The sequence below is a fragment of the Neopsephotus bourkii genome, unplaced genomic scaffold (genome assembly GCF_033783945.1).
Source record: "Neopsephotus bourkii isolate Nb327-2 ecotype Australia unplaced genomic scaffold, CSIRO-AGI_Nbou_v1 NB_318, whole genome shotgun sequence".
In the NCBI taxonomy this organism is placed as follows: domain Eukaryota; kingdom Metazoa; phylum Chordata; class Aves; order Psittaciformes; family Psittacidae; genus Neopsephotus; species Neopsephotus bourkii.
Window position 1 is genome coordinate 9,139,249 of NW_026900826.1, and position 22,416 is coordinate 9,161,664.

Consider the following 22,416-nt stretch of genomic DNA (forward strand, 5'->3'; position numbering starts at 1 on the left):
GTCAAGAGAAAAAGCGTGTTGCCTGTTGCCAACCCTTTTCCACTCCAAGGCCCACACATGTGAGCTGTCTAAACTAGAACTCCAAAAGGCTTTTTGGGAGCAGCAGGAGAGGAACAGAGTTTGTCATCATCAACATTTGACAGGATTATTAAAAGAAAGCTAAAGCAGCTTGTTGAGAAATAGCAAGAAGCTATAAAGACACTCCAGAGGAGCATTGGAGAAATTTAATAGAAGTGATCTTTTACAGCTGAAGGGTTCAGCAGAGTATAGAGTATCATGTGTTTTGGGACTTGTCATGGGAAGATTTGTGTAAAAGGAAAGGGAAAGGAGATCTTACATGTGCCATTTGCAAGCACTGTAGGACAGGCTGAAGTCCCCAGAAAGAAATAAAAAGGGTGCTAATCTTCTAAATACGGCTTTATCTCCATATTGATGTTCTGTCTGCTTCAGCTGGACCCAGGATGTAGCTCTGCTCTTGTCTCATCTCCCAGCAGTCCAACATAATTGGCTGGGGTGGAGGCATTCCTGATTTATCAGCGTAACATACTAGACTTGTGCATCTAGCACAGCTGCTACCTGACTGGGGTTATTTGGGGAAGTCACCTGCTGCTGCTTTTAGGCATGCTGTCAGTGTAAGCACGGAATGATTCACTGCCTTCTCCCTGAAACATTTTAGCCACCTTCTTTTTTCACTGAATAGGCCCATGTGTTATAACTTCTTGTCTTTAAAGCAGCTGCCATTAGAGGCAGCCCAATACATAAAGAAACTCTACTAAGATTTCTTAATCATACTATCCACAATCTGTGTAACTCCTAGTCTGTTATTTTTGGCTCATTTCTTTAGGGTAGGAGGACGAATTCAGTGAGACAAATGGAAAAGCACTCACTGCAAGGACTTCCACTTGGAAAACAAGCAGTCACAAGTCAGGTTTGATGAAGTGGTTTGTGCTGCTGCCTTCTCTTACTCTGAAAACTCAAGGTATGTCAACTATACCATATCTTCCACTGAGGATTCCCAGTAGTTCTTTAAAAAGCACAGCTTCCTACCATGAGAAAGATGGCTTATACATTCTTACCCTTCTCCACCCACAATCTCAAACAATTTCCTCTAATGTATCTTTAATATCAACACCCTCAGTTGCAATCTCTCAGGTTTTATAGTGTTTTTAACTTTAAAAAATATAAAACTTTGATCTTCTGTAACTACTAAACTTTCATATGTACAGGTGATCTCTGTTTAAAGATGTATTTAGTGCATGTTAATGCTATACGAAGATCTCAGATGATAAAAAGCTCTGTGGACCATCAAAGAATTGATAGTTACTGTTGATAGTTACTATTGATCTGTATACTCAGAAAATGTTTACAGCACACTGTTAGCCGTACCAAGAAAAATGTGCTGGGTTTGTTGCTTATCTTAGTTATGTCAGGCATGATAGCAGACCTAGATATCAGCTTGGACTGGGCTCTGAACAACCTGATTTAATTAAAGATGTCCCTTCTCACTGCAGGGGAATTGAACTATATGAGCTTTGAATGTCCCTTCCAAACCATTCTAAGACTCGGTGTGGGAGTTGGAATTCTTCCCTCTGAACAGTGTGGGAACTGAGGAGGAGAATGGTTTCAGTGAGACAAACAGGAGAATGGTCATTGTGGGGACATCTACTTGGATGAAAAAAGCCAGTGTAATCCTAGTGAGTACCTGTGAATACACTTACTGCATGAAAACAGTATTTCTGCTTTCCTCCAGCATTTAACTAAAAGCATGTAGAAAGGGAGCATTCACACAGAAAATTACTCTCCTGTAAGAGTCACAAATCCTAGGAGATATGTCCCAAGCAAAGGATTTATGCTGAGCCCTCCACTTTTTCCTTCTCACTACAGTATGCTTAGCTTCTACTTTGTCAGAAGCTTGTATGGTCAGAGACTTTACCCCACTCTTGAGCCTGCTGGGCAATGTTCTTTGCTAATGCAGAGGAAATTGCTCTCAAGGAGCTGTGCCTTCAGTATGTCTGAGCAAACTACCAGCCTGCTGGGGAAGTAAAGCTGCATCTCTTCCTTTGTTTTTATTTTCAGCTGTTATCTGACCTATTTCTCCTCAAAGGCAAACCTTCCATCTGCCAACCCGGCCTCTATGCTTTTGCAGCAGTTACAGGAATAACGGATATATGGACCCTGGAGTCACTGCATTTGTACCATCTACACTGCTTGATGCTTGAGAGTTGAGTAGCAGCTCAAGGTATAATAAAATAGATTTGGAATGCTTCACCAGAGCTAAAGAGTCACAGGTCGGTCACTGATTGCGGTATTTTTGCTGCTGAAGCTGAGGTGGGCAAGGAGAATTACCACATCTGATTTTCTTCCTTTGTAATTCACCTGCGTGCATGCATTCTGACAGACCACTGAAGGTCTTCCTTGATCCCCTGTGCCATGCAACTGTTCTTTCCAATGATGCTGCAGGATTCCATTTGCTCCTTAAGTTGAGATCCTGAAATAAAAGTGTCTTTAGCAGCCATTAGCATATGTGATATTCTGGATTTGCATCTTAATACACATGTGCAAGCGTGGAAATAGCATGGCAGACAGCCATCCACTGAACTGGCTGGGGGTTTGTTCCTGATACTGTAATGCTTTGCATGCCTTAGGGTATTTGGGCTTTTAGCTGCATGAGGAATGTAAGATGTCCAAGTGCCCTGGAAAACTGGCAGTACCGTTTTGTGTGTTCATCATGGTGGTTTCAAGGTGCTGCTCCTTGCATTAGGAAAGAACCAGTCAGAAATGCTGGAGCTTCCAAAGTGGAAGCAACCTGGGGTGCAGTTGGCCTCCTTAATGAGACAGGTACCTTCACTGTGTAGGGAGATTGCTGCCAAAATAAATACCACAGTTAGCTTTTGGTAGTTGTGACAGTGAAATGAAGCTCAGGGCTGAGCTCATGGCTAAACTGAATTGATGAGGGACTTCAGCTCAGCTTGTTAAATACCGGCCCTAGAGAACACAGCAGAACAATTGGCACCTTCTGGTGGAAAACTGCTATAGAAAATGACAAGTACTGGCAAATTTTGTTTTTCTAGGACCTCACATCTGAGTGAACTGTAATGATATCTGCCAAGGTCCTGGCTCAGCAGCAGGAAGACACACTTTGCTCTCCAATTGGGTGGAAATCAGAACTTCTTACAAGTAACCTCTGCAAATATCCATCATGCCCCCCTCAGGTAAAATTCGTTTTCCCTACTACCTGCTGATAGGATGAGCTTATTAGAACAGCTGTCCTGGAGCTAACATTCTGCAACTTTATAAATGCACTTAGAGTCCCATTGGAGTTGGGTAATACCTCAGCCGTGCTGGTGCTGATGTTTGTGGGTTAAGCTGTGCTGCTGCAGCTTCATTTAACAGTGCTGTGGTGTGTCCCCGAATAAAGTGTGCAAGGCAAAACAAAACTGTTGCACTGTAGTTCCAGTAACTGTTGACTTGATGAGCCTAGCTAGGTGCTCATACAAAACAGCTGTGGGTAGAAATCGGTGGGAAGGGCAAGGGTATATGGAATATTTGGTCTGTTGTAATGTAAAGCTTTGGAATTCAGTAAGGTTTTTTTGGATTAGTAGATGCTTTATACTGGATAACTTGTTTTCATCAGAGGCTTACTCTACAGGGATAGACCTTGTCTGTGTGGATAACTATGTCATAAAGTCCATTTCATACACCACCCCTATAATTACATTTGCCTTGTCAAATGAATTCTAAATATGTACAGGTATTTTTAATAAGCTGTCTTCAGGCAAGGTATAATATGGTCACACTTTTGCAAACAACAGTGGGAAACAGAGCTGTGGATCTTACCAAATGATCAGGTAAATAACACTCCTTTAAGGTTTCAAACCATGATACTATTTGTTGGTGCCTGATACGTCATCACATTAGAATCTGCTCCAAACCCACAAAATTCCAGAGAATTGCCATGAATTGCATGTAAATGACACAGTAATAGATGTGATTCCATGTTTCATTGTCAAAATATGAATGATAATGGATCAAGGACAAGCCTTCCTCGTCTGGAACACGTCTGATGGCAGCCAAAGTCATTCTTGGCAAAACAATGCTTTCCTTTTCTGGTTAATTTTTGAAAGCTGTCACCATATGCTTTGTGAGCTAGCAGGTGTGTTATGTTTAGACAGGCAACAACATTAAAGCCCCTAACACTCTCTAATTACCACCACCATCTTTATCCACTGAAGTGCACAAGTATAATGAGTCTAGAGAGATGCAGAAGCAGCAGCTCATGGGGGTTTGCTATTTTGGAACTGATCCTTTTATTTTTATTGGTCTTTTTCATTTTCTCTTGTATACTTAGAGATTTGTTGCAGGACAACCTGTTCACTGCCCGATATATGACTGGCACTCAGTCATCTGTTCTTTGAAAACATTGCCAATGAAGCCATAGCCATACTTGCAATGTTGCATTTTGTATGAAATTTATAAAAAGGGGCTAAATTTATGCACATTTAAGAACACATCTTCACCAGTATCAGTGTGTTCCTATATGTAGTGTAAGCATTTTTCTGTACTCTTACTTTTTGAAGTAAAAACTCTAAATGTAAATTCCAGGAGTAGGAAGCTCTATTTCTTTCATTACCTAAACTGTGTTTCCTTGGCTGCCAAATCACTGCAGTTGTTGCCCAGTTCTGGTGCAATGGCAGACTGTGTTACATCCTTTGATAAAGGCCCAGTGATAAGTTTTTAGTATTTACAGTATGTTTTCTAGATTCAGTAGAATTGCCCCTTTTAATCTTAATCACTTTATTCTGCTTTATCAAACTGCACTTAAAGTTAGGGAGGATTTATTGCCAGCTTTTTCACTATTTATACCTCTCTACTGAAACATTTGGAATGTCAGATATTGAAATCCTCCAGCAAGCAACTGTGCACTACATGTGCCAAAAATTGTAAAGCATATAACATTCCAGTGAAATAAAACCTAACTATCCCCAGAGCAAAGATAGTAAAGAGGAAGCAGCCTGTGCTAAGACAAACAGGCACTCAGAGTTTTCATACCATTTACTACCACTGTGTATTCTGCAATAATCTGTAAGCTACTAAGAAAAGCTCTGCTGTCTACTAAAAGTAGATGCTACGGATAAATCAAACATGGTATTTTCAAACCGTGTGTGGAATTTAATGCTGCAGGGCCAGATGTGCAGGTCTTACTCAGATTGTAGTGTGATATGAGGCTTATCTGTGATAAGCAAATTTGGCACCAGACAGAGTTGTGTTAGAAGGATCACTGTATTTTGGCAGTAAAATGATTTTTCTTCTCAAGATGCCTCTATATACTGCAGAGTACTAATAGCAGGAAGTTCCTGGTGCATATATGGTCATGTGGAAAAACCCAGAACTGCTGTGGTGCAGAGCACACATCACTGCAAAATTGTGATGGGTTTTGCTTTATTTTTATCACTCCTCTTCACTGAGGCAGACCTGCACACTGCTACCTCTTTCCTTGTTTTCACTATGTTGGGCCCATGCCAGGATAGTAATGGCTGTTCCCTGCACTGGGGCTTTTAGGATGGGCCACTGGCATGTGTGGGTTATTTTTCTGTTCTTGATATCATTTGTGTACCAGAAAAAACAAACCCACAACTGTTTGTGACAGAGTCCAAAGGTTTCTCTCTTGCACCGATGATGGAGGGTATCAGAATGCCTCTATCTGCAAATCACTTCAAATGGAGGAGTAGGAAAAGAGTGAATGACAATTGTACTGTTTGAGACTGACCTTTTTACTTGGAACTGCTGCATTTCAAAATGAGCAAGTTTGAAAAGTGCAGAAAAAAGAGGGTTTTAGGATACAAGACTGAGAGGCAAAAGATGTGGGCTTTGTTCTCAGCTCTGCTGTAAGTGTCCAGGGTGCATTTAGTTAAGTATCATCGCTGTTCAGTGCTTCAATTTCCCCAGGTGTAAAGCAAAGGTAAGGATTTGCAACGAATTACCTAATGTTTGTAAAGGACTGGGATGGCAGGGAATGAAAAAAATCACGGAAACACAAGGAAGCCCTGTATTTCTGTGGGTTTCCCACTAATAGTACTACAAAGAGGCTTTTTCTTGCTCTTTAACAAGCAAAACTGAATGGTTTTTGGGTTTGTCTGTCGTAAAACTTCTTTAAGACTTCTCATGACCTGGTCTTGCTAATAAAATTGGTCAAATGGAAAAGAAGAACAGCAGATGGCAACCAAGAGCTTGACTGCTGGTGCACACAGTGCAATGCCACAATGATAGTAAAGGAAAACTGTGCAGGATAATGAATTCCCAGATACTGGATTTGCAAATGAAGTATTTGTATATCAAGTAACAAAAAAATTTACAGAACCATATGCCTCACCACAATTCTTTTTCCAATTATATCACTCATCTAGTAAAAGATACCAGCACCTCCTGTAAACCTTGCCTTGTGTAGATCTTTTGAGTCTTTTTCACACAGGTAACCACTAGGAATTCCTCTGCCCTTCCTTCAACTTTGATCTACCAGGAAACACTGAAAGAATAGGAAACCATTTAGAAAAACACTTTAAATTATATTGTAGATTCATTTTTTTCAAGGCTGAAAATAGAGCTCCAGAGTTGGCTGTGTACTATATGCAGTAGCTATATATAAGAGCTTCCTAATGTGCTTTGCTGTGTTATATACATTAACAGCTAGACAATAACATGTACCTCAGTGTTACACCTCAGTGTATATTTAATGGAGGCATAAAAGCATCTAAAGTTGTTTTGTTGGAGGTGTTTTTGTCATTTAGAGCAAGAATTTAAACTCAAAATTTGATTTTTAAGTATGTGAAACTTCTGAAGCTCCATCAGTATCCCAAATGAAAGGGTTTTTCTCTTGGCTTACCCAGCATGCCCCAGCAGAATTTGTTATTTCCAAGTCAAAGGAAGCAGTTCCTTCTGTCTCTTCAGATTTGTGTTTTGTAAGTTTCTTAAATGCCTCCAGTTCTGTCATCTGCACTGTGTGGAAAGCGGTAATTTGTGCTGACATCACCTAACTGCCCTGAAGAAAAAATATGTTGCATATCACCAAGGAAAGGGAGACTTTATCTATAATTTAGGACAATAATGGGGTTTAATTCACAAAGTCTCATAGCATTTCATGTACTGACAGAGCCTCCTATCATTAGTGATGTCCTGGGATTTCTGTTGTGTGGATATAATCTGTTATAACTGAAAGGAAATCGTTATGAGGTCATCAGCTTTGTAACCACTTCTGGGGTTCATTATCCTTTGTGGCAGTTGTACTTATGAGACCTCACGAGTGTTTGTTTTTCCAAGCAAGAAAACCCACACAACATTTGGTGGGGGAAGGAATTGGTTGTGGTGAGCTGTCAGTGCTGAGCAACAGGCAAGGTCCTCCTCTCCAGCAGCAAGCCACTGTGGCAACCCACATTGATCCAATGGACTTGTGATGGTTATTTACAGTTCCTTAACCTGCCCATTTGCAGGCTCTTGTAGTGACCCTGAGCTGCACACAGAGCTCACTGGGGGGCTCTATCCAGCAGCGCCTGTGACCTTATCTCTACCTTCCATATTGTACCTGCTTTTTTCCCAGCGCATAGTTAGCATGGTCCTGTGCTGCTGCACATTTGCTGTGTGTATCCAGAGGAAGGATGGCAGACCTGGGTTTCAGTGTGACCCAGCTTAATGTGGCCCTGAGAAAACACGCCAAGTTCAGCTCAATAGTTGTGAAACTGCAGACCAAAAGCATAGGACGCTGTCTGCTTGGTGTGCTGCTGAGTGCTCTGTCCTACAGTTGTGCTTTCCTCCTTTGTTACTCACTGGTGGAGGAGTAGCAGATAGGCAGCTTTCCACTACTTGTGCAGTCTTCCTCTACTCTCTGATATTTTTCAGATTGTAGATTGGGATTCGGGGTAGGAAGTGCCTTTGTTTCTTGTGTTTAGTACACTTTAGTACACACCATGAGTGTCTGGTTACTGGCTTTGCTGTGCTATATACAACAACAGCACCCCTAGCTTTTTAAAGTGCTGTATAATGGTGAATGTTATGATTCAGCTGGATTACAAGACACCTTTTCCCTGCTGCCAGTGCCTTGTGCAGGCAGAGTATGTAACAATATGCTTTGGTTAGGCTTTTTCAGTCCTGAGAAGCAGAGCTGTTTAAGTCCAGGATGGCTGTTTCAGTGGTCTTGTTGCAAGGCTCCTGACTCCACTTTTCAGCATCTGGTTTATAGCTAATGGTACCCACTGGCCTTGCCTTGTTAGGCAGCTTTCACTCTGAGGGTTTTCTGTCTCCTGGAGATGATGACTGCCTGTTTAATACCAATACAGCACATTTAGGTCACAGATACCAATATTTTTCATGAGACACTTGAAGTGTCACTAGTCCTGTGTTATGGATCAGGAAACAAAGTGCAAGAATGAAATATGGGCCACTTGTGTATGAAATAAATTAGTGATGAGGATTAGAATATAGTTCTCAGTTCTCAAAAAAATCAGTCACATCTGTGCTGCTTCCTTAGAGAATGGGAAGGATTCTGTAAGGAAGGGAAGGATTGTCAAATCCAAACCTTCCCGGAATTTGAGATCAGGTGCTTTGACTTGTTCCTCAGTCCTAGCAGAGGGCTGTGTCTAGTTTCAGAATAGTCTTCCAATAGATGACAGGTTTAGTGCCTACTCCATGCTGTTTGCTAAAGTTCAGTATGTTAATATACAGCAGACTGAATTATCTATGTTCTTGGTTACTGTATATATTAATGTAGGTACAGGAGGATTCACTTCTTAAGAATTTAACAATTACCTACTTGTGTGACATCTGTAGATATGCAGACTCTGAAACCAGAACATGTCATCTAGTGTCCTCCCTACTACAGACCACAGGATTCTTACCTTTCGCACATAACTTAGGGTTAATCTAGAACATGCTTTTCAAACTTCCACAGTTTATGACTTCAGATGATGAAGAACCATGTCCTCAAGTAGCAGGTTTCTGATGGTTAACTGAATTGTTAAAAGTTTGTACCTTATTTCTAAGCTTCAGCCACTGTGTATCATTTTGTCCTTGTCAAAGATCATTTGCACTCTGAAATCTCCCCAATCAGATAAGTTTTAGACTCTTAGCTTTCTTTTGGATAAGCAAAACAGATTAGGTTTCTTGGTGTCTCATTAATAAAGCAAGTTATTTTTCCAGACCATAAATCATTCTTGAAGCTCTTTGTGTAATTTGTCAAGGTGCTCACAGCTCTTAGGTCCACAGTGTTAAGTGGTGGTCCCACTGGTTCAGTGGATTGCTTCCTTCTGAGCTGTATTTGCTCTTTGCTTATTTATTAAAACCTGACCTTTGTTCTTTCAGTTACACTTGGTGCAGCACTTGCGTCCTGGGATGTTGTCTTCAGTTAGCATAGGGCTAGTACAGCTCATCATGTTATATGACATATAAGGCAATATACTGCCTCTGTATGTTTCTGTTTGAAGAGATGATATGTCTGATTCAGTAGATAATACATTTGATTCAGCAAGTAATAGAACTGACTCACTAGGTCATTTATTTGCTTGGTAAGTAGTATATATAAGGTAGTTAACAAAGGATCTGGCTTAGTACAAGTATTAATCCTGAATAACTTGTGCATGTTGTTCATTTCTAGCTGTCCATAAAATCTCTGTCCAATTGGTTTTGTGACATGTCTATCCCAGTGTGTGGCCAAAAACAATTTCCCTGTTGTCACATAAAATATAGCAGCAGTCCCTCTGAATGTGAACATGAGCTAAGTATAAACATACAATACATTTGCTTGTCAGTAAAGGTGGTGTATTTTTAGAATTCAACTGGAATCTTGCGATTTCTGTAATTGGGAGTCTCCAGAGAATACTGTGTCTTGGACAGCCAAAAATCTATTTTGAGGTCTACCCAGTGCAATCTACACTTCCTTATTTGTGGCAGTTTGTCCTCCTTATTTGTGGCAGTCCGAAGCATGCCAGCATGAAAGAGAACAAAAGCAATCCCATTTTGACTAGGCTAGAACCGTGTCTGTGACTTTCTTGGTACAATCCCATTTGAGGCAGTAGGAGCAATCGGTTTAGTGGGATTGGCACAAAACCAGGCAGGTTTTGTCACATCAACACTGAACTCATTTCTGGAGGACTTTTTTTTTTTATGAAAATTTGAACAAAAAGTACTTTATTTTGTCATTCCAAGCAAAATGCTTTGATTTTCTGTAAGTTGTAAACACTGCAATCACTGAACTGGAGATACTCTGAGGGTGGAATGCTTCCAATCTCTCATTGGCAGCACTTTTCTTTCCCAGAGCTTTTGAAATATTCATATTCCTCTGTTTCTAATTCCTCTATTCTAAATGGCCACTTTCCGATACTGGGAGCAGGAGACCTGCCTGGTTTGAAGCATGTGCAGACATCTGCAGTTCGGAGTGAGGCTGGGTGTTTCTGCCTGCCCTACCTTGTGTCTTAAAGGTGTGCCCTGACTTGTTGTGATTTACATGACTGTTTTTTCTGCTGAAATACCATTTTGTTGAGGTTTTTGTTTACTTCTAAGTGCAGTTAATTTTTGTAACAACTGTCAGTGAGAGGTTGTTTTTCACCTCAAGACAGCTGCTGAATGTGAGCATCTGAGGGAAGGGTGAATTCTTTGTCATTAGAGTGGTGAGGTTTGTCCAAAGGACCACATGCACCCTCTCAGCTCTCCTGGCTGTCTGAGTTGCTTTAGTCCTTGGGCTTTTTAAAGTATGATGTGCTTGGGCTGCTGTCATTGAAACACAGAGCTAAAGCAGTCTTAGAACATGAGCTGAAAGGGGTTGGAAATCAAGGTGCTGGAGAACAGTTTCTCCAGGGACCAATTACATCAGCTGAGAACGCGGGAGAAATTTCCCAGAGACCTCATAATGCTTGGTTTCCTTATAAAGGCTGGATGTGTCAGGACAAAGTATTTAAAACGTCTTCAACATAAGTGTGTTTAAAAGAAGATGGGGCAAAAGACATCTTACTCTGAATTTTCTCAGTTATTTTACATACAGGAATTTTAAGGATCCCCTAAAGAATACTTTAACATCAGTAAAGAAGTACCATAGAAAATGATAGAGATGTATTCGTGGTTTAACACTAGCTATTTTCTTCTCCTTGTTATGGTATTGTAGAGGGGAGAAACCAATTCTTCCTTTTTTAGTGATCAGGTGCAGTGAGTTTCAGCACATTGACTGATGGCTATAATGTGGAAGCTGTGGTTTCTGCAGGTCCCATTTACATGGGAGAGAAGGGAGAGAGGTTCCTCTGCACAGCTGCATCCCACTGTGGTAGATCCCATTCCAGAGGCGCAAGGCTCTCATGAAAAGAGTTGTTCTCTTTTTCTTCAGTTAAAAAGCAAACATGTTTTTAACCAAATTGGGTATTTTTTGTGAAACTTCCCACTTTGCTGAAGAGCTACATCAGAAAAGTGGCTGTGGTTTCTTGTTCAGTATAACTAACTTTTCTGTGCGTGAATGGTATCCAGTGGTCAGTCCTTTTGGAATATGCCTATCCTAACGACATCCTGAGGTGGGTTTTCTTTTGCCTTGTGTGAAGGTAGGTGAAATACGTGAAGGAAAAAAATTACCTGGGGTTTTAAAATAGAGGAAGACTTCCTATTTATGTTTAATTCTTTAAAGTATTTAAATGTATTACTTTCTGTATGAAATTCAGTTCTTCTGTAGACTGTAAGACTAAGGAGCAGGGTACAAGTGAAATGACTGTTACAAAGAGTCCATGAGCAAGGTGGCATAGGGCTTGCATTCTGGGTATCTAAAACTGGTTTGGATGTTTTGCACTTGTTTTTCCTACTTTACCTGAATAATTTGTGTTTTGGAGAGAGGAAGAATAAGTGTGGTGTTTGTTAAAGATTCATCATTACCTTTCAATTTAAGATGTGAGACTAGCAAATAAAGACGCCAAAGACCTTTTATAGTGCCTCTAGCAACATCAAGGGAAGGTAGCCTTGATAAAGTCTATCCTTCTAAGATTCAAATACTTTTCCTTCAGATTAATCCCTTGGGTTTTGCTTAAATCTTGCAAGAAAAAGCTCTTTGTTGATACGCAAAATTTATAATCCATTTATAATCAAACTGTTTTGTGCTTGCCTGAGACTATGGGTTCTTTCTGTCACTGAGCTACTAACAGTGGGATCAGGGAGGCTGCAGAAAGTGAGTGACTGGCAGAGGAGAGCAGAATTTTGTGGATTAAAAATACAAATATCTGTGTTGCAAATGAAACTGGATTTTCAAGCCAACAGAATCTCCCCTCTGCTTTCAAAGCAGAACTGTAGGCCTTTGTCAGCTGGAGCCAAGGCAGAGAGGGAGAAGCTGTTCATTAGCACACAGAGGCTTTAAAGAGGTGGGTTTGGGAAGCTCCTGTTGTATGCAGCAGCTCTCTGCTTACAGAGGAATTATTTTGGGAATTATCCAGACTTTCTGTGACCAGGTGGGTCTCTTGGTAAAACACAATTTCACAGAAGGGTCGTCACAAGTGAGCACAGAATATTAGTATGTGATGTACTAACTTATTTTGACATATTTAGCATATTGGGATTTCTTTCCCCTAGCAGTTGCCTATCTGCAAAGGTATTGAGCTATTTGGAAGCCTTACCCTTCTGGTGAACACGGCTTCAATAGGCTCTGAAGTGCCAAAGTTATTGGGGCCCAGTGGACAGGAACGTGACATGTATGAGAAGTCTTGTTTTCTCAAGGAACAAGGCTAGGAATATAAAGCATAAACTCAGTACCCACTGGAATTAATGAGTTGGGCTTCTCTTTGCTGCTGTGATTTATTTGCTTTTTACTCATCAGGTAGGTTTTATTAACATTAGAATGGTACTTATATTGAATCTTATTTTCCCAACCCTTCCTGTTCTTCTGCTTTACATCTCTCAGCACTGGCTAATCCCAACGTCTCAGAATTTTTTACAGACACATCCTTTCCCTCTCTCACCATCTCTTATCTTTAGCCTTTGCAACTTCTTACTTCTCTTGTGCCTTTATTCACCTCCTCCTCTTTTGCTTAACACTTCAGCTCTTTCTGGTTCCAGTTTTATCACACTGGTGGGGGACCAGCAGGCTGGCAATGCTTGAAATCACTTCACTGATGGCTCTTGCTAAGTCTGGGAGTAGCCAGCTGGAGAGGGAAATGCTGGTAAGCCAGTTTCATTGAACTCCATAGTACTATGAGATCCAGAACACCCACCCTTTCCTGTGTGTGAGCTGTTCTGTTTCTGCTTACTTAGAGCAGCATGAATTTAGGAGCTGACTGGAAGAGAATGTGTGAACCCACACGCTAAGGAACTGTAGACTGTAGGTTTGGCACATGGCACGTGGAGAACTCACTGCCTGTGTGCTCCTTATTATGTTATGTGACAGCAGTCCACAGGGACTCCACCTTTGGCACTGTATGTGTCTGCTGCACAGAGGCAGAACAGAGTTTCAGCTTCTGGGAGCTGATAACCTGTAACAAGGTAATTGAGAGAGGAAGCCAGTGAGTCTGATCGGAAGTAGTTTAAGCCATCTTGAATAGCACTGAGCAGGTACCCATCTCAGCACAGAACTCAAGGGAGGTGTTCTGTGGCAGTTCTTCAGTTGTACTACTTACCTGGGGATTTGCAAGTGCTCTAAGGAGGGAGGCTGTGTTCAGAAAGTAGTGGGTGAGGAAGCTGGTAGCTGTCCATGAGGAAGGCTGGATTTCACTGTTACTTCATTATCAATTACTTCCTCCCCATCTAAGATTATGCTGATTGTGCAGGCATGGATCCTAACCTGTGTACAACAATCTTCTAATGTCAGGGTCATTTTAATCAGGTGGGGTGAAAAACATGTGCTGTAAGTCTGGCAATAAGACATTAGAATTTCTGGCTACTGGCTCTTTATTTATTGCAAGCATTATTGGTTTAAATAAAAAACAACCCCCAACCCTCATGTGCTTTGTTTTTACTTCTGTCACCATTCAGAAAACAATCTGGGTCCATCATCAGGTTGCCGCAGGGAAATTTTCTGATGAATGCATTTAGTTGATTACTTTTGTAAGGCAAAAGTCAAACTGCTCAGCTCCTGAGATTTGGCTTCAGGGCCAGCTGTGGATTCTGCTGAGAAGGCTGTTGTTCATGGCTCACAGAGGACAGAGTGGGACTGGTTTCTGGTGCCTGCATTGCAGCTGAATCCTTGTGTTGTGTGCTTCTGGGGAAGTCATGTCATGTGCTGCTCCTGTTCGGCTCATGATTGTGCACTTTAATTTGGCGATTTTAAGTTTTAGTTTTTGTTTTGCAGCAATTAAAAATCACATTAACCTACCATTATAAAGGAGGATTATCTGTCTGGCTTTTGTTTCTGGTAATTTACTTACTAAGTCATCTAAATAACAGAAGATGGGAACAGCCCATAAATAACACAGCAAGGGCATTGCTGTATTCTATTGCAAAATTCTATTGCTATTGTTTGTTCTTTGTCAATGTCTTGCATGACATATGGAAAAAGGAAAACATTTAGAAAATAAGAATATAAATCTGCTAGAGTTGCCAAATAATTCATGAGAAAGGTATGCCCATGACAACTAAGAGATTGCATTTTATTATGGATTCCATTTCAAGTACATGGTGCCCCTTTTTCATGACAAATTGATGTGAATTATACCTATCCAGTTTGATTCATGTGCCAGTCTGAGCTTCACTTACCCGTGATATTCAGTTGCTTTAGAAATGCATCTAAAAACTGCTTTAGTGGTATTTGCTTCAGGTTAGGTTTATGCAAAGAACTCTTTCTTTAGCCCCAAAGGCACTATTTACTGCAGATGGAATATCAGGCCAGTGAGGTAAGGCCTAAGATATCTTGTATTCGAGGAGAATGGAAATTCCAGCTCTCAAACCCACTGTATTTATTGGAAGTGGGGCAGAAGGTTTTGCCATCCTTTTGGAATCTGTTCTGTCAGAGCATGATTGTTTCCTGACTTCTTAACAGAAAATGCACAAATGCAGGCAGAAGAATAGAATAAAAAGTGTGACTGCTGGACAGTGTAACCTTTCAATGATGGCATTTTTGGGTGCCTGCTTTGGTAAAGGTCAAGTATTTTGCTCTATGAGATTGAGTCAAACTGACAGAAAAGGGGAGAATGAGTTCTAGTAAGGTGAAAATACCCAGTGAGTTAGAGCATGTAGTGCAGGCTAAGTGCCTCCATGGATAGTCAGCCTCTTGATGTTAGTTAGCTCCTTACTCTATTTTGGCAATAATAACCAACTGGCCTCTCGAAAAATTCAAAGGGAGGTTCATTTCTTCTCTCCATCAGACATTGATCAGTTTATTACCAGCGTTGCCTGATAAAGGGCTTGTGAGGATTGCAATATTAACCACTTCCTCAGGTGCACAGAAGTGAAGTGACTTGCGCAGCAAGTCAGTGATTGAGCTAGGAGTGTACCCACTTAAAATCTTGTCATCCTGCTTGTCCTTCTCACCTCCCAAAGGGAGTGTACAAGCAAGGTCTCTGTTTTGTGTATGGTTGGATTTGTCCTGCTGTGACTGGGAGAGAGATGTTGCACTGCACTGTTGGTGTCCCTTTAGAGCCTCCTGCTGGTCCACAGAAATTGAGGGGAAAACACGTTCTGTCAGTGCTGATCAGAATGTTGCAGGAGAGGATAATTACTTCTGGTGACTTCCAGAGCAGCAGTAGAACTCATTGCACATTGTGACCTCTGAATTATACCTGCATGTAAACATTTTAGCAGATGTTTGTGGATTTCAGACCTAGGAAAGGAGGAAGTTTAGACTCTGCTCCTTCCTTCTGTGCTTGAAAGGCTTGTGTGGCTGGATACAGAGGGGCTGTGTTCCTTCTTCAAAACCTATAGCAGCAGCATTTAGTGTATGAAGTCCCAGGCTGTCTCCTTTGGAGCTAGACCTGTATAAAAAATCCGGGCAAGCCTGTCGTTTCACTTCTCTAGATCACTATAAATGATGTGATTGTCATCACATACTGTCTTTATTTTGGAGTCTGATAGAAGTGTATAATCGAAGAAATATTTTGGACTGTTTAATAGCCAGTGAGGTAATTCTTGGTGAATCATAGAGAAGTGTATGATGCTGTTGTGTACATGGGAGGGTGAGGTGGCTGGGGAAGTCATTTCGGTTGTACTGAGGCAGTTTTCAGCAAGCACTAGGTAAACATGAGTTATAGCAGAAAATCAAACCAAACCATTCTTTCCCTAAGATTAATTTCTATGCTTCCCATGTTCCAACAATTAGGGAACCCTTTCTGGGCTTGTACATGCTCCGAGCACCACTCCTGTTAGACCCTTTTCTGTTTCTCCTGCCAACTGGCAAAGCCTTTTTAAGTCAGCACCATGCTATGCTTTGGGTAGAATTATCCCTGAGACCATCTCACTGAGGTCAATGGAAGGGTGAAATGTGGATTTCTGGAAAGGCATTTTCTGCCCAGCCTGTCTGTATTCATTTCTTCCTCTTGCCCTTGCCTATCACCTCACTGAAATACAGTGTAGTTAAGTCTAGAGTATTCTGGGACATGGGATCTGTGCAGCAGATGCCTTGGAAGGTGCATAGCGGTGGATGGATTGTTTTCTCTAACCAGTGTGTACATTAAGTACTAGGCTAAATCCTTTGGGATTAGATAAGTGAGAGAAAGACTTATTTCTAGAGGGTATCTTCTTTCCATGCCCTGGTTCTTGTGTGCATACAGCTTTGCTCTGAACTGGAATCGGCATGTTTGGCACATTAGATCTTTATGATCTGTTCCAACTATGAAGATTTGAAGTAGCATCCAAAAAAAGTGCTGATTCCTTCAGGATGGCACTCAGCAGTCAGCACAGCACTCTGTCACAGCTCTGCTTGCCAGCACGCTGCAGGCTATTTATATCTCCTCTTCTCTGTTCCAAGTCTTAGCTGAAGGAGAAGCCCAGCAGGCTGGGGGCTGCAGATAGACCCCACATGAGCCCTGGCACTCCCATCCACATGTCATGTGTACTGTAATAGCCACACTGTCTCTCACACAAATACTCAGACATTCCTAAAAGCAGCCATCTGGAACATTAAGCCTTACTCCTTTATGATAGGTATGGTCTAAATACCTTCTCTGCTCCAAACAATATTTTATTTCTTTGTGCTATATGCAGGCTTTTGTGTATTTGAATCTCGCATCAATCTGAGAATCGTCATGGAAATTCACCAGATGATACCTTCTCTGGCGTTAAGTGTGGAGTGAGGCCCAGAAAACTCAAGACACTCTTCCCTTCAGATCTGTTGCTTCAAGTACACCAAGTCTTTGAAAGCAGAGCGGCTGGAGTGTTTGTACTGTCCCTTTGGAGACTTTTTGTAGGGAATGGAACAGTCTTGAATTAGATAAGAGATCAGGCAAGTGGAGGCACAGCGGAAGAGCTGTGAAGCTGGAGGAGGTGAAAATCAGGGCTGGAGGCAGAGCAGTTAGAAACTTGCCTGGGAGGGCTGCACAGCAGCACTGCTGTGAAATGGCTGTGGGAAGGTGGTACTGTGAGTGCAGGATCAGAGACTGTGGAGGCTGTGAAAGAGAAAGATGGAGCCAGGGAAGCAGCTGTGAGACAGCTGATGGGCCTGAGAGCTGAGGAAGATGGGACTGAGCTCAAGAAGGAATTCTACAAGCAAATGTGGTAGTTAGGAGCTGGGCATAAAATGACTGAAAGCCATGTTGTGACTGCAGAGTGGGATTATCCCGCATATGTGGAAGGTGTCCCTGCCCATGGTACAGTGATGGGAACTAGATGATATTTAAGGTCCCTTGCAACCCAAACCATTCTATGATTCTGTGTCTTAGAAGCTGGGTACACAGAAATAGACTTTATTTTACCTCCAAGAGTCATAAAACTGAGAGGGAAGAAGAGGATTGAAGACAGGATTGGTAGTGTGTGACCTGAGACTGTGAAGCTGAGAGGTGTGCCCCAGGAGGCAGATATTCTGCGATGCTGGGATGAGGGGTTGTCATCAGAGCAGGGACAAGGCCATAGGGACTTAGAAAGGGAGAGGTCTGGAGTGGAGTCTAATCTACCTATTTAGAGGAAACAGTATTTGACCCTTGTGAGTACAGTATTTACTGAGTGCATTCCCTGTGGTTTTTCATAGCAAGAAGAACCTGTGTAGAAATGCCTTGAGACAATTTCAGTTTCCTTCTTTCTTGCAGTTTTCCATGATTCTTTGCCTGATTTGTAATTCCAGCTGTACAAGCCTAAGCTGATTGACAAAATACCTACTAGACTGACTTAACTGGGATTCTGCCTTTCCCTTAGGAAAAGTCCTTGTCTTTTGCAAGAGTGAGGATACATCAGAGCTGCAAGTGTGGTCTGGGACTCCAGCCCTGTTCCACCTTTGCTATAAGGGGTTTACTGTAAAATGTAGGGTCTGACTCTAACAGGGAGGGAGGGGTATCGTGGCCAAGTCCCTTTGGTTACCTTTTTCACATATCTATGAAATACTACAACTATTGCTACATTTATTTTCTTCTATATAACAGAAATAATTTCTATTAGTGAGTAATAAATTACACAGGCTTGTGAATTTACTTTCTTAGGATATATAGGTCTCCTTCCAATTTCTCCTGCCTTTATAGATAGTTCTGGCATGGCTGAATTTGCTAAGAGACTTCAGCTGAGGTCTAATGTGTATACTGTACATAAGCTTCACTAGCTGCAGGATCAGGAATGAGACTGCCCTCTCAACCTCAGTTCAGCTGAGGCTGGAAGCATTGTAAAAGCAACATATTTGCCCTCAGGGAGAATGGAAGGTCCAGTTTGTGTCACGCTTCACCGCTTGCCCTCAGTTGAGGCACAGCACTTGCAGACTGTGGCTCTTCCATTTCACAGCAGCAGGGTGAGCGTAGAAACAGCAGCACCTATGTGAAGGAGCAGAGAAACATAGAAGGGAAAAGCAGTTCTGGCCAAAGACATGGACAGAAATCTCCAGAGGACATCATCCATTGCTAGTCTTTACCCCACACGCTCAAATGCACACATATGCACAGACTGGGAGCCTTGATGCACAAGTAAGCAGAACAAAAATCAATATGTTGCTGACATTAGGAAAATAATGGAGGGTTGTACCTTTGGTGCTGGGATCAGCTCTCTCTTGTGTAGTGAGCTGAGCTGTTCGTAAGTCTTTGGAGCAGTAAAAAATGATTAATATTTAAATATATATACCTTTTCCATTCCACTTTCCCTGAAAGACATGCTATTATAGACCATGTTATCCCAGAGGTTGTTACAAAAATGGACACAGCGGGTGTGATGTGGATGTCTATTTCTTTGTTTCTTTTTTCTTTTAATTCAGTTTCTTTTACTGTTTCCTACCCCAGTATTGCTGTTAGAACTGTCATGCTGTCTTTGTAAGAATTCTGGCATGGAAGAACTGACACCAAGAGAAGTAATTGATATTGGGTAATGGTAACGTTTGCCAGAGCTCCCCACTGGGAGGGGAAGCTTATTTTTGTATAGCCAATACAGAATCAAAGCAAAGGGATTTTGAAAGTGTATTCTCACGGTTTTGGGCTTCTGGTCTGCTCTGATAATGGAACTATTTAAGCAAGGATGCTTTGGACTTAGGGGACATTAAATGAAAAATCAAAGAGTAATGGAAGCAGTGAAATTTACTCACTCCAGAAATGCAGTAGTGGGACACTGCCCTCATTTAAGATAGTGGAAAGTGCTACAAAAACTGGAAGGTGTCAGGTCCCTGCAGTGGTGTGTGCACTATGCTGTAGATAAATCAATGCAGTCCATTTATAACCATCAATATGAAACAGTTAACAAAAAGTCCTCTCATGGATGACATGTACTTTTTGCTTATAGTGATGTGTAGCAGGTACTCTCATAATGAAAAGGCTTGTCTGTGTAATACAGATCTTACTACATCACTAGTAAGGCATAGGTGTGAGGGTGCAAGAGCTGGAAGGGAGCAAACCCTGCTTACTCTGCTGCTGTACACATGCAGGGGAGCTAATTTGCTTCATCCTGAATTGAATTCATTGCTTTTATGCAACAGTCGATTCTTTTCCTTGAATCATCAGTTTCTTAAACTTTGGGATTACAGACAACTTTTTAATGCCAGACTTGCAGATATAGAAAAGTAAAATTGGATTTCACGATTTATTAATTCTTCTGACACCTCTTTCTGTTATGACTGTCTTGAAGCTGTTCTTATGAACCAGTATTAGTCCCACTTCAGCACATCTTTGTCTTCCAGACATATTTGGCCAACAGAGCATTTAATGTGCTCTCGACATGCAGAAGGTAGGGAGAGGTCAGCAGTGCTGCAGGGCACTGAGGCAGAGCTGGGTATGGATCCCACATGACAGTCAAGTGCAGTGCTGGCTAACATATATTGTGAGAAATGGTGAGAACTGCTCAGTAGTTTCTGCTATGAGAGCTGAGCCCTATGCAGGGATTTAAAAAGAAATAAATCCTTAGGTTTGTCTTTGCTAATCATAACTGCCCCGAACATGTAGGCAGGAAAAGGTGAGTAGTAATTAACACACGGGCAAGAACAGTTGTGCTGGAGCAAGCCAGGGTCCTTACATTCAAATACCTCATCTCTGATGGTGTTTGGTAATATATAAGATGCTTAGGGGAGAATGAAAGAAATGGAGTAGTACCTAAAATCCAGGTGTATCAGAGATTTCTGCAAGGAAAAACCCATGTCTTCTTTTTTACTTCATTTCTGATGATTCCAAACATATCTGCTTTTCTAAACTGCCTCTGAGTATCAAAGTAACACTTTCCTAGACCCATTCATGATGACTCCCATATTACTTTCTTTAGGGGCAGTAAGTCATCTGTTGATAATTATATATATTTATCATTGCTTTACCCTTGTGCACATTGCTGTATTTTAAGAATAGTGAATTTGAATGCTCATTCCCATTGTGAGATCTGAGACTCCTTGTAGTCACATTTCGATTTAATTACCTGAAATAACCTTGTATCTTCACCAAACCAATCAAGCTTCTTCAAGTCACTTAATTGTGTGCCTGCAAGGCAATTTAGCTTTGAGACACACACCTCCAATGCGTGTCTGTTTTGAATACCAATGCAGGTTTTCATGCTGCTAATGATGGTTGAGCTTTGCTAACTATTCTTTCTGATTTAAATATCTAAATAAAATCCCCAAGGCTAAAGTCCAAGGTTCAGGATTTTTAAACACATGATTACACTTCTGAATCATGGGCACTGCAACCTTCTATGTCCAGTATCAGACTTCACATGGGTGCACAGGGACAGCACAATCTAGTTAGACTCTCCAGTTCTGTTCTTCTTAGTTAATGCTGTTCTTGCATTTAGAGAAGAGTGCGTATTTCCTCTGGAGATAGGGAGCAGTACTGAAAGCACATTTATCTGAGATATTTAAGGGCAGAAATCAAAACGTAGTCTTGCTTTTTCCATCCATATAGCTCAATATTTGGAAGTAATCTTAATCTTGTGTCTGTGGCAGTAAGTAGGGAATTGGTAATAGTTGATAATATACTTGCTTTATAATTACTTGTGCTGGTAAAATTGATCCAAACCAAAGTGCTGGGAGAGCAACCACAAATGGACCTCACAGGACAAGCCTGCTATTTGAAAGGAGTTTTTAATTCTGAATGATTTTGAAAGACCAGAAAAGGCTTGATTAAATCATAAAATGAAGTCTCCTTTCTGTAAAGATGCAATAAAATAAGAGAGTAATAAAGCATGAATAATATCCATTTCCTTACAGATTGTTGGCTCAGATTGGTTTCAGTAAGTACACAACAGGGATGAAAAAGGCAAACTCTTTGGAGAATTAATTTCTTTAAAGTGAGCTAGAGGATCTTACAGTAGAAAATAAGAGATTTAAAAGAAATAAAATCGAATGAAAAGGTGCCCCTTGAAGGCTATAGACAACTGTAGGTGCTTTGGGATACACAAGCTATTTGTCATGGGAGCAGCCATCCAACAAGCTGGGGATTTTTCACATGGAAGAACTCACTCAGTACATCATACCTCTTGTCCCAAACACTCCAGAGCTGGTTTGATACAAATCTTTAGCCTTACAAGAATGAAGTCGTCTGAATGTTTAATAGCTCCTGTTGATAACAAACTCCTCTGTTGTTCTCCCTGGTGGCAGCTGCCTTTGCGGGGTCTGTGCCCACTGCCCAAGCTGAGCTGTCTGAGCAGGGCTAGCTGAGGGTTGTATGAGATTAGTTACTGCCAGGCCGTGAGTTCTCTGAAGCTGAAATTTGGGGTTTCTTTTCGTGTTGTAAGAGGTATTTTTAATGAGTTATGCATTTCTTTAACCAGGCACACATAACCAGTATGATCACAAGTGGAGCTTTACCCAGTAAACTTCCAAAGTCTTCTAGAATTTTTGGAAGTGTCTCAAAACCAGACCTGGCTCAGCTGATTTTATAAATTCAC

At 41.3% G+C, this 22,416-nt stretch overlaps 1 long non-coding RNA gene across 1 annotated transcript; it reads left to right on the forward strand.

The window, feature by feature from the left end:
* Positions 1–848: 848 nt before the first annotated feature.
* LOC133209192 (uncharacterized) lies at positions 849–3,206 on the forward strand. Its single transcript, XR_009724631.1, has 3 exons — positions 849–979; positions 2,077–2,239; positions 3,072–3,206. It is a non-coding gene; the product is annotated as an uncharacterized LOC133209192 (long non-coding RNA).
* The last annotated feature ends 19,210 nt before the right edge of the window (positions 3,207–22,416 follow it).